The following is an 11,300-nucleotide window of genomic DNA, read 5'->3' on the forward strand; positions in this document are numbered from 1 at the left end:
CGCGGAAGGCTATCCAAAGGTGTTTTGTTTTTGTAGGACAACGCTCCTGCACAAAAATCTCATGTTGCCATGCAAAAACTTCGTGATTCAGGATTTGAATTACGATAACACCCACCTTATTCACAAGATTTGGCTCCGTCTTACTATCATCTCTTAACTTAACTTATAACTGAAAAAAAGTTTAAAAGGTCGCTCTTCCATCGAGGAGATAATAAAAGCTGTGGAGGTCTGGTTTACAGAACAAGACCTTTTTGAAAGGTCTAGAGACGTTGCAGGTTCGCTGTAATAAATGTATCCAATTAAGAGGCGAATATGTTGAGTAATAATATATTTTGATGTTTGGTTCTATAGTAGGCTAAGAATTTTATCCTCGTAGTTTCTGTAATTACTGATTTTAGCAATCTTTATGATGTAGTCGAGCTAAACAGACCTAGATATTCATATTAGTCGAACAAAATAAGGCATATGTCACGTATGATGGAGAAATTTGATCCTTCGTTGAAAACTAATAGTTTTCGTGGGGTCTTTTACCTAAGATCCTACACTGGATATACACCTCAGTGGTCAAACCCCTTCTCACCTTCGAAGCCATCATGTGTGGAGAGAGTAAAAATTAGTTTGCAAAAGAACAGTGTTCAGTGTCTCGAGTGTTTTAATATCACAAGGTTCATAGGTACGGCCTCAACTAGAGTTGTTGAAGTCCTACGATAAACGATAAAATTCGAAGCCATGAGGATAGCATACAGGCAGAATATCCCCAATGGGTTGGCAGGGCAAAATAAACGAATTAACATTAGAAGTAACAAGCTGAAGTGCCTTTTTGGTTTTTTTAAGGATATAGCCGTGTGGTAGTTTGAAATGGAACATGATGGTTTAATCTAATTATAAGTAACTAAATGAACTACAACTCTTCAGTCCTAAAAAAATTGTTTGCCTTATTATTATGATCAATAGTGTCAATATTATTATATACAATATGAAAGAAGCATTAAGGCATTCTTTGAATAATAATGAGATGTTGCATTTATATTGAATGTAAACTTCTAACTCAATAGAACATCTTATAAAAGAGTCTTCGCATATACAATATGTATGGAATAAATTCAATTTTAGCGTTATCATATACTTGGGAAAAGAACTTGAAACACATCGATTTTTATTCTTAAATTGACAATTTACAGTGTGAAAATATTATCCCCCTACAGCATTTCCTCTGAATTTTAAGCACCCCCTCGAAAATTTTTGAATAAGAAAGGGCGTCTTGAGGCACCTTCTTGGAAATAGATTTTAGTGCTCTGATCAGCAATACGTTTTTTTAAAATTGTTCAATCACAACTGAGAAAATTAATTTTTAAGATGTAAAGTTTTCTGATAGAGACATTATCAAAATTTTACATCTTAAAAATTTATTTTCTCAGTTATGATTGCACCAAATTTAAATAAAAACTTGCTGATTAGAGGACTAAAATCCTTTTCCTATAAGGTGCTACACGATCCCCTTTCTTTTTAAAATTTTTCGAGAGGGTGTATAATCAGAGGAAATCCTGTGGGGGGATAATATTTTCATAATGTTGATTGTGAATTTAAGATTAAAAATCGACGTGTTTCAGGTTTTTTTCACAAAGTATATGATAACGTTAAAATTGAATTTAATTCGATTTATTTGATAATTTTGTGAAGTTAGGAGAAAAGTCTTTTTATGATAATATTTAGAGAGAAATTTGAATGAGCAATGATAAACACGTACTGACATTTTAGTGGAAGCAGTTGTGTATAAATTATTCCAGACAAATTCCTAACGGGAATTTCATTGACAGATTGGATTGGGAAATGCTCGATATGTATTTGAATTAAGCTGTTTAATTTTAATGAGGATTTAGATACTTTGTTTTATTATGTAGTAAACGATCTTACATAAATTTGTTTCTATTTGTATTATTTACAAGGAGATTGTTCTATGTAAAAATTTGAAAATATTTGAAATTACATATTTTATTAAAACTCAGGTGAAAAATGTTGAATCAAATTTAGCATTTAATGCAATTATCTATAGTTTTTTTCAGAAAGGTACCAAAGGGCCACAGAGTGACCCAACGAATATTTAAGCCACTTTCATAGCTTGGCATTCATTTCATTGTAATTTTTTTTATCAAGTGCAAGTAGTACCACCCGTGCTGGGGTCAATATATGGGTTTAGCCTATTATTATCCATCCACAAACATTGAAAATAGTGTACCAAATGCGTGCCGATAGGATACTCGTAAAAAGGAAAGAATTTTATTTTAATAGAATAAAAATTATGTACCAGGTGTCCCAATAATGGCTCTCGGCTATATCTCGGGAACCGTATATAGTAAAGTTTCGGGAAAAAAATTTATTACAAAAGCATTTAAACTATGATTATCGTATTATTCAAGAAATTCAGCTTATATTTGATTTACAAGTTTTAGTCTATCTCTTCAAATAATAGGTGGGGGGAAGCGGGAACTTTATTATGAAAAAACGCCTGTAAGTCCAGTTCTACTTAACCTATCTATGCAAACTTAGTCTTTTTGAAGAGAGCTTCTTTCTACCAAAGTAAGAGTTATAATTTCGAAGCAACCTAATGAGTAACGTATACGTTAGAGGGCGCTATTTATCTATTTTTTTAAATCTAGCTATCCTCGTTAAATGTTAAATGAAAACATGCAGTTTTAATTAAGGAATTTAAAAGTAGACCAAATTAGCAACAGCATATCTTTTTCGTATTTCGAGATATCTTAAGAAATATTATGCCGGTTAACCGTACCATCACTACTAAATGTAGCTTCGTCTGACCACAAAATATGTGACAGTCATTGAGGCTCGTCACATACCATATGTAGTAACCAGTTGCAGTAATCCAACTTTCTGTCCTAATCACGATCAACCAATTGTTGATGCAGTACTATATGATATGGATGAAATATAAAAGACATATAATGTCCTATGAAATATGTTTCCGGAATGATAAATAAATTATTATGTTAACATATAACCATGCCCACAACTAATATTTTGTGGGTATATTTTGTTTAAGAAACATATCTTTTTACGTCATAATTCACCTGTGTCCTGTCAAAATACGTTGAACGGTTGTTCTGCTTATTCCCAAGTCTCTACTTATTGCTCTTATACTTAAATGCGGATTAAATTGCACATATGCCAAAACATTTATTGTGTTTTCCTCTGAACGACCTCTGCTGCATCTTCTAAATACAGGAAGATTTACATTTCCAGTCGTTCTTAAACGGTGTATGAGTCGACGAAAAACTCTGCCACAGGGATGACGTCTTTGGGGATATTGTATGTCATATACCCTAGCCGCAACAGTTGCATTTCTCATACATTCAAAGTAAATGCCTATCATATCAAATGCTTCTTCGTTTGTAAGAATCATCTTAGTTATAACTAGTAAATTTTATATCGAATTTAAGGCACACAAATCGCAATGACACGTAAATAAACAAATTACTAGGTTTATTAATTTGACACAAGACATATCTTTTTGTTTTGTTTTTTTCATGGCCTACTACTTGTTCTTATATATTTCCGTTTTAACTTCCTTAACGCAGTTTTCCGGTGACAGCATAAGTAATATTGACATAATAATTGGAACTATTTTTAATAGAATAAGGAAAGACAATTTTGCTAATTTGCTGTTGTTGTTGTTGCTAATTTGGTCTACTTTTATATGCCTTAATTAAAACTACATGTTTCCATTCCACATTTTTCAAGGATAGCTAGATTTAAAAAAAAAAGATAAATAGCGCCCTCTAACGTATACGTTACTCATTAGGTTGTTTCGAAATTATACCTCTCACATTGGTAGAAAGGAGCTATCTTCAAAAAGACTAAGTTTGCTTAGATAGGTTAAGTAGAACTGGACTTACAGGCGTTTTTTCATAATAAAGTTTCCGCTTCCCCCCACCTCTTATTTGAAGAGATGGACTAAAACTTGTAAAATCAAATATACGCTGAATTTCTTGAAGAATACAGTATTCTTAGTTTAAATACATCTTACTTAGGCAAAATTTGTAAATTATTCATTTTATAATTTTTGGTGCCTAATTACGCCCTCTGGCGATGGACCTACAGCTTTGTAAATAATTTTCAGGTTTTTTTCGAGTATTTCTAAAAGAAGTGGTTTAAATAATCCAGATCATTTTTGCTATATATGCGGAGAAAATGTGTATTAAGATTGTAGTAAATTATATCAGAGTTGGAGTAAAATACCTATTTTGAGTATTTTGGGATGCTCTTGGATTAGAATAAGAAATCTTGGGCTCCCAATTGTGTTTGTAAATGATGTGTGGAATATTTAAGAAAAAAAAGTGGTAAAAGAAGTATTTTTGAATTTGGAACATCGACTATTTGGCGAGAACCACGAAATCATCTTGAGACTTTTATTTTTGTAGCGTGAACGTAAATGGTTTAAACACTAAAAATAGAGGTAAATGGTAGTATCCAAGTACTAGTTGTATTCAACGTCCAGTGGAGCATTCACCTGACTCTTCAGTGCCTGAAAATCTATCTGAATCCTTAGACATTGAAGGACCAAGATCACCACAAAATGATACTAATTTTGAAGTACTCTATTCTATTTCTCATAATTAAAGGGAGAACATTTTGCTAGTTCTGAAGAAAATAAAATGACAGTAAGTGGATAATTGGTGTAACCAAGTGGTTACACTAAGTTTTTCTGTATTGGTTTTTCCTCTTTAAAGATCTCGGGAGAAGTTAAGGCATGTAGCATGTACAAAAACAATAGAATGTGTTATTCTAATGCTGTACGAGGATTATTCAGGAAGTTGAGGACCTCAACCTCAAGATGTTTAAATGAAAATACTTAAAATTTACATATTTCTTAAGATATCTCGTAATACGAAAAAGATATCGACATGCAGTTTTCGCTATGCTATTGCTAACTTGATCTACTTTTATATTCCTTACTTAAAACTGCATGTTTCCATTTAACATTTTTCAAGGATAGCTAGATTTTAAAAAATAGATAAATAGCACCCTCTAACGTATACGTTACTCATTAGGTTGTTTCGAAATTATAACTCTTACTTTGGTAGAAAGGAGCTCTCTTCAAAAAGAATGAGTTTGCATAGATAGGTTAAGTAGAACTGGACTTACAAGCGTTTCTTCATAATAGAGTTCCCGCTTTCCCCCAACTATTATTTGAAGAGATAGACTAAAACTTGTGAATCAAATATACGTTGAATTTCTTGAATAATACGATAATCATAGTTTAAATGCATCTTAATTAGGCAAAATTTGTAAATTATTCATTTCACAATTTTTGGTATTTAATTACGCCCTCTGGCGGTGGACCTACAACTCTGTAAATAATTTCCAGGTTTTTCTCGAGGTCACTTTTGTTATAAATGTTTTTTCCCGAAGCTGTACTATAAACGGCTTCCGAGATATGGCCGAGTGCCATTCTTATTGGGTCACCCGGTACATAGTATTAGGTACACTTATTTTTTATTGAATATTATACAAAAAATACATTATACAGAAATTAAATTATAAAAAATCATAATATTTTTCGTCATCTGAGGAACCCTCATCTCTTCTTGGCGTTATAATTAACGGGTCGACGGTCCGATCGATCAAGTAGTCAAGATCCCATATTTTCTCTTCTTCTTTAATGACATGCTAGACTGTTTTTCGACAGTTCTCTGGTGTCACCTCTTTAATGGCTTGATCAAATAGTAGCTTAATGTCTTTCATTTTGAATGTCGTGTTGTATCTTGCTACAAATCCCTTCACTTGCGGCCATATAAGTTCTATAGGATTTAGTTCGCAATGATATGGCGGTTTGCGCAGCACAGTTACACCGTGTTTGTCTACTATATCTTCCACAACGTATTCCATAAAACGATGTTTGTGTAAATTTGCTAGAGCTAATAGTTCCTTTTTTACCCAATTATCTTCAAATTCAAACTTTTGGTGCTTAACCAGTCAATAATTTCTTGTTCTCTCCAAGATTAAGTCTTCTCTATGCGTCGAGAATGATAACTTGCGTCTTTTAAAAATCCCTCTTCGCTTCCAATATGGACGATTCTTAGTCTTTTCTCATTACCTGAACGCCACCTTAATACCCGTTGACAGGCCTTCCATGACAGCTTGGGGAGTACTGGTTATATTTTTGTCTTGCTACATTTTTGGTACTGTATAAACTTCATTAATCCACGTCTCATGAAGATGAAAGATTTTCTTCTGTTCTGTTCTGTACTGCTTTATATTTCTTAAGTATTTTCGTCGTCAGCAAACAATTTCATCGCTTTCCAGTAAAAGTGCTTTACGGTTATGCTTTTGCCAGGCAAAATCCATTTTTCTCAAAGTGGTCTATAAAAGTTTTTTAGTTATCAACGGAATACTGTCATCCTGGCCAAGCTCCATTAAAATCTTATCTAGGGTGGGTATTTCTTTTTTAAAATAAAAATAGTGAATTTTTCTTCAAATAACACTTTTCGTTTCTTCAAGGACTTTTACTGGTCTGCCTGGACTTTTCTTGGGGGTTTCTACTTGGCCTGCTATCTTTCTCCCTACAATAATTTAAAAACGGTGGACTTTCCAACTCCAGTCATTCGGTAACATCGGTCGACAGTTTCTTTTACAGTAAATTTCGGGTAATCGTGTACATCTGAATCTGAATCTGAAATAGGGTTGGAATTAGACAGAGGCACTAATAGATGGTTAAACGGTACCTGTTAAACGCAAAACGTAACTGTATAATCTACTACCTATGTAATCCCTACACAATATTTCAAGACCTACTACAGCTATGGCCGACATCGAAATTGAGCCTAACTGGACGGAATTCCCCATTTTATTGCTCTATATATATCTGAAATAGACTATAATTCAATAAGATGAGTTCTTGAATGGAAGCATTTCAATACTTCTATCGGAATGGCCTAGCATATTTCTTATTTCCGGAAAGAGTCAGGATTGAAATAGTGCTAAATCTGGCAAGGTCGATATAGATAAAGAAAGACCTTGAGAGGCCAAAAACTCGCATCATTAAATAAGAACAGAAACTTTTATCAGGAATGTTTTAGACGTTGTAACATTTTTCTTTGTTCAAAGTTTTAGTGTTGAAAACTAAATTGTGTCATTGTTTCATAAATAATTGCTTATGGTATATCTACTATAGCATCCTATTTTGATCTGAATTTTCTTTTTATAATTATAGGTGGGAGAATCTGTTTCACATATATTGTGACAAAAGTTATGAGAGATAAAACGCTCAAGACCAATCCAAAACTCATTCATAGACAAACACGTATGTTTTAATGTGGATCGACTTACTTAAATTGAAATTAATCTGTCATATATTTCTAGTGATTTACTGAATGTCCAGTTGCGATAGCTATTATTTCATATGATAATTTTATTTCGTTTTTCCGTGTGAAGTTGTATATGAAAGTACGACGTACAGATATTTTTGCCTACTTTACCTTTACCTTTGCCTTTACAATATGGTATTAAATAATTTTTTCTACTACTCTATTAGAAAACGTAATTTTCGATCCTTAAGTCGCAGTGAGGAAAATGATTTCGTGAGAAATGAAAATTTTTTTACTACCTCTTGGAACCATGTTTTAAAAACATCATTTTCTTAGGAATTAGGTTCAATGCCACAAATTTTGCCTCTTAAGCCAGCTTAACCTATAATTTCTAAATTTTCTTGTTTAAAATTTGAAAAACTTCTAACACTACGTGACAGTTTTGTGTTTATATATTGTCAAAATTCATATTAAAACTGTATTTGTTACCAACTGATGCAATCACTCATTTATATTTTGTTATAAAATTAAAATAACTAGAAATAAACATAACCTTATTTGCCTAGCAAGTACTGGCTACTCAAGTTCCACAATTTTATATTAAGATGTAGTAGAAAGAAACGATATACAAATGATATCAAGAGAAAAATGCCTTTCTACTATCTACGGGAGGGAATGTGTTATTTTCGTTCTCTTGGTATGTAAATAGCTATTGCGTAACCTTAATGACTTATACGGAACTCACTTTGATAATCGCTATTCTAGTATATTCAAATTTAAATTACATACATGAGAACTGCATATATTTATCCATTGTCACCTTTGCCGATTTACTGTTACTCATTCTAAATATCTGTTCAAACCTACTAGGTTGTTGTTTCTGAAATTTTTTAGTACAAATTTATTTATTTTCAATGATCATTTGATCCTTTCTGTTAACACCTAACTTGGTTAAGTACTCCTTCTCTGAAGCTTATATTATATTTTCAGATATATACCCAACGTTCATTACCATGCTTCATGAATTGGTTTTGGAATATTTATTTTCGGGACATTTGGAATTCCTTTTCTTATATATCTAAAGCAATTATCTTTCATCAACAAGTGGTGCATAGCAGCGATTTCGTTGATTGCTTGACATAGACCTATAATTCATTTTGATTATTTGAATAATTATTTTTTAATTATAATTAATAACATTAAACGTCGTTTCTCCATTTAAGGTCAGCTTCTGTTAATATTTTGAAGAAGTATGTGTGAATAATAAAAAGAAACTCCTTAATATTTAAAAACTCTTGTTCTGTATTTTGTTTATTCCTTCTTCTTGTCTTACTACCACAACGTACCAATATTGATTTTTGTTTTTTTAATTTTTGTTTATATTATCACATAGTTTAAATCCCTTACTTTCGATCCTTACTTATCTAAATCTGAATACTGCTTTAAAACTATTTTTCGTATTTTGAGTTCTATTCAGCAACGTTGGAAATTTTTCAACGGTAAAAATCTAATTGTAGATCAACAAAAATTCCAATTTCAACTTGTGAATTTTTTTACTACAAAAAACATGTAGATCCCATGGCTTATCTTGATGCAGAACGGGACAGTTAAAGACTTTAGTTGGTGTTTTACGTCTCGAAATTTAATAAATTGACCTCATACCTATATACAAAATTACATCAGCATCTTATTTACACTTTCGCGATGACATTTAAAGTTTCTATAGATTTATACACAATACCTCAGCACTCAAATGCCATTTAGCTATTTGATCGTACAAACTCCACTCTGATCGCGCAGTATTTTTGAATGTTTCTATTTTTTAATTTATCACAAAAGTGAACTACCAAAAAATTTTTATTTTCCTTTCGTTTTATACTATAAATATACTTTAGGATGAAGAAAGAAATTTTTTCTCTACAGCACTGTAATGCATTATAAATACGAATAACTCCTTGTCTGAATTATTATTTTGTCATTGAGCTGGGAGTATTTTTTTAAAATTAGATTTATCATTATTTCTGTTTTAATTTCAAATCTTCCTTGTCGTGAATTTTTCCATGTGGAACTTCACTATCAAAATATGGTTACCTATTATTTTTTTTAGTAGGTTCTATAGCCTAATTTCATGAACATTCAGTTAAAAAAATTATGTCGATAGCTGTAATATCACCTTTTTTTTTAAATGTGGTCAAATGTAAAAATCCTTCGTAATCACTCTTAAATTCGTGTTATAAGGGCTCTCCTTTTTGTCAATCTCTATTCCCAAAGTAATACTGGCGTAACTGGTTGCTTTAAATATTTTGCATCGAATTTGTATGAATCAAATGTATTGGAACCGAATCTATATATTGAAACTAGATTGATATATTTGATTTATATAGATAGGATTTATAGATTCGACTCATATATATTCTGTTCAAGTAAAATCGATTCGTATAGATTCTATTCAAAATATATTGATCTATATTCGATGTAGAATCGATTAATACAATATAGATTCGCTTCACATGGATTTTTTCGTATTGCCTGTTTAACTTCTTCCGTCGTTTACCAGTATTTGATGCTTGTTTTTTTTCGAGTTCCAGTTATTCTTTTTTACCTACTTTGTGTTGATATATTTGAAGAATATATTGCTCGATTTTCCCGAGATTGTATTTAAACCTCTGATATGCTTTGTTATTTGTTTTCCATATTTTCACAAAATTATTCCCATTTTATAATTTTTGTAATAATATATGCCATGTACCTTCTCTTTAGTTTTGTTTGTTTTTCAAAATTTTCATACCAACTCCTTGGTTTTTGGTTTTCGCATACTTTCAAAGTTAAATTATTGAAGACGATTTCCAAAATAGTGGATGTTCAATTAAATATTACATATTACTCATACATATTCATATCAATAGCGTTTTCATTCGAGGGACAAAGCTACACACCATACATAAATATGATTAATTGGTTTTATTTGAAATCTTCAAAAATATGTAGCTCATTAAAACAATAATTATATTTCTAACAAATCAACTTTTGATGAGCACAAATCTTTCCGTTTCTCGTTTCGACCTTGACAAATACTACTAGCATTCATATCGCAGTTTTTCTAGTGTTAATCTACACCCACAAAAATCAATAATAACACTTCTCGGAACTGCCTTAACCAGACTCAAACTCAACTTGTTTTGTACGTTGGTCAACGTTGGATACTATCATTTCACCATCTGACAACAGCGCATATTCCAAGCAAAGCCTAAAGTTGTTTCTCCTTTAAGATCAAATATAACATTGTTTAAATTGACGACATCCGCCATGTTTCGGCTGATTTTCGACCTTAGTCTCGCTATATCACAATGGCGTACTTCTAGGAAATTTCAAAGGGGTATCGATTTTAAATATTTTGTACTTAAAATATCGGTTATATATTTAAGAAACATTTTGTTTTTAAATTTAATATGAAAATAGAGAGTAAAAATATAGAGTGACACGATTGTAATAATAACATTCAAAAAGTATTGGTAGTTGACCCCTACCCTACTTCTACTGCTGCCCTTAAGTCTGATATTCTCTTATTTATTCTTCTTGTTCGTTGCTTAACGTAACTTTGTTGGAGTATTTCTCTGTTATTTGCTTATCCATTTTTGAAAATCTGTAATTTGTGATTTTCCGGCGTTAATCCCTCTTTCATGTCTCGTTACCATTAGTGCATTTACAAATGTATTACATTTCAATGATAATTGTGAGGTGTATGAAATATTTCCTGCGTTTACTCTACCGTAGCTTGTTCATTTGTTACTGGATGTTAGCTATCTCTTTTCTTGTCATTGAATAATTTTCTTTAGTGATTTACAATGTCTTGATGCTGTCTAATATCTTCTCACATCATTTTCTGTTTCTATTTTTTATCATCTTTTTAGCTATTACTATTCCTCGAAATATATTTCATTTATTGTCAAAAATCACGTGTCACTAGATGGCGCTGAT

The sequence above is a fragment of the Diorhabda carinulata genome, chromosome 12 (genome assembly GCF_026250575.1).
Source record: "Diorhabda carinulata isolate Delta chromosome 12, icDioCari1.1, whole genome shotgun sequence".
Taxonomy (NCBI): Eukaryota; Metazoa; Arthropoda; class Insecta; order Coleoptera; family Chrysomelidae; genus Diorhabda; species Diorhabda carinulata.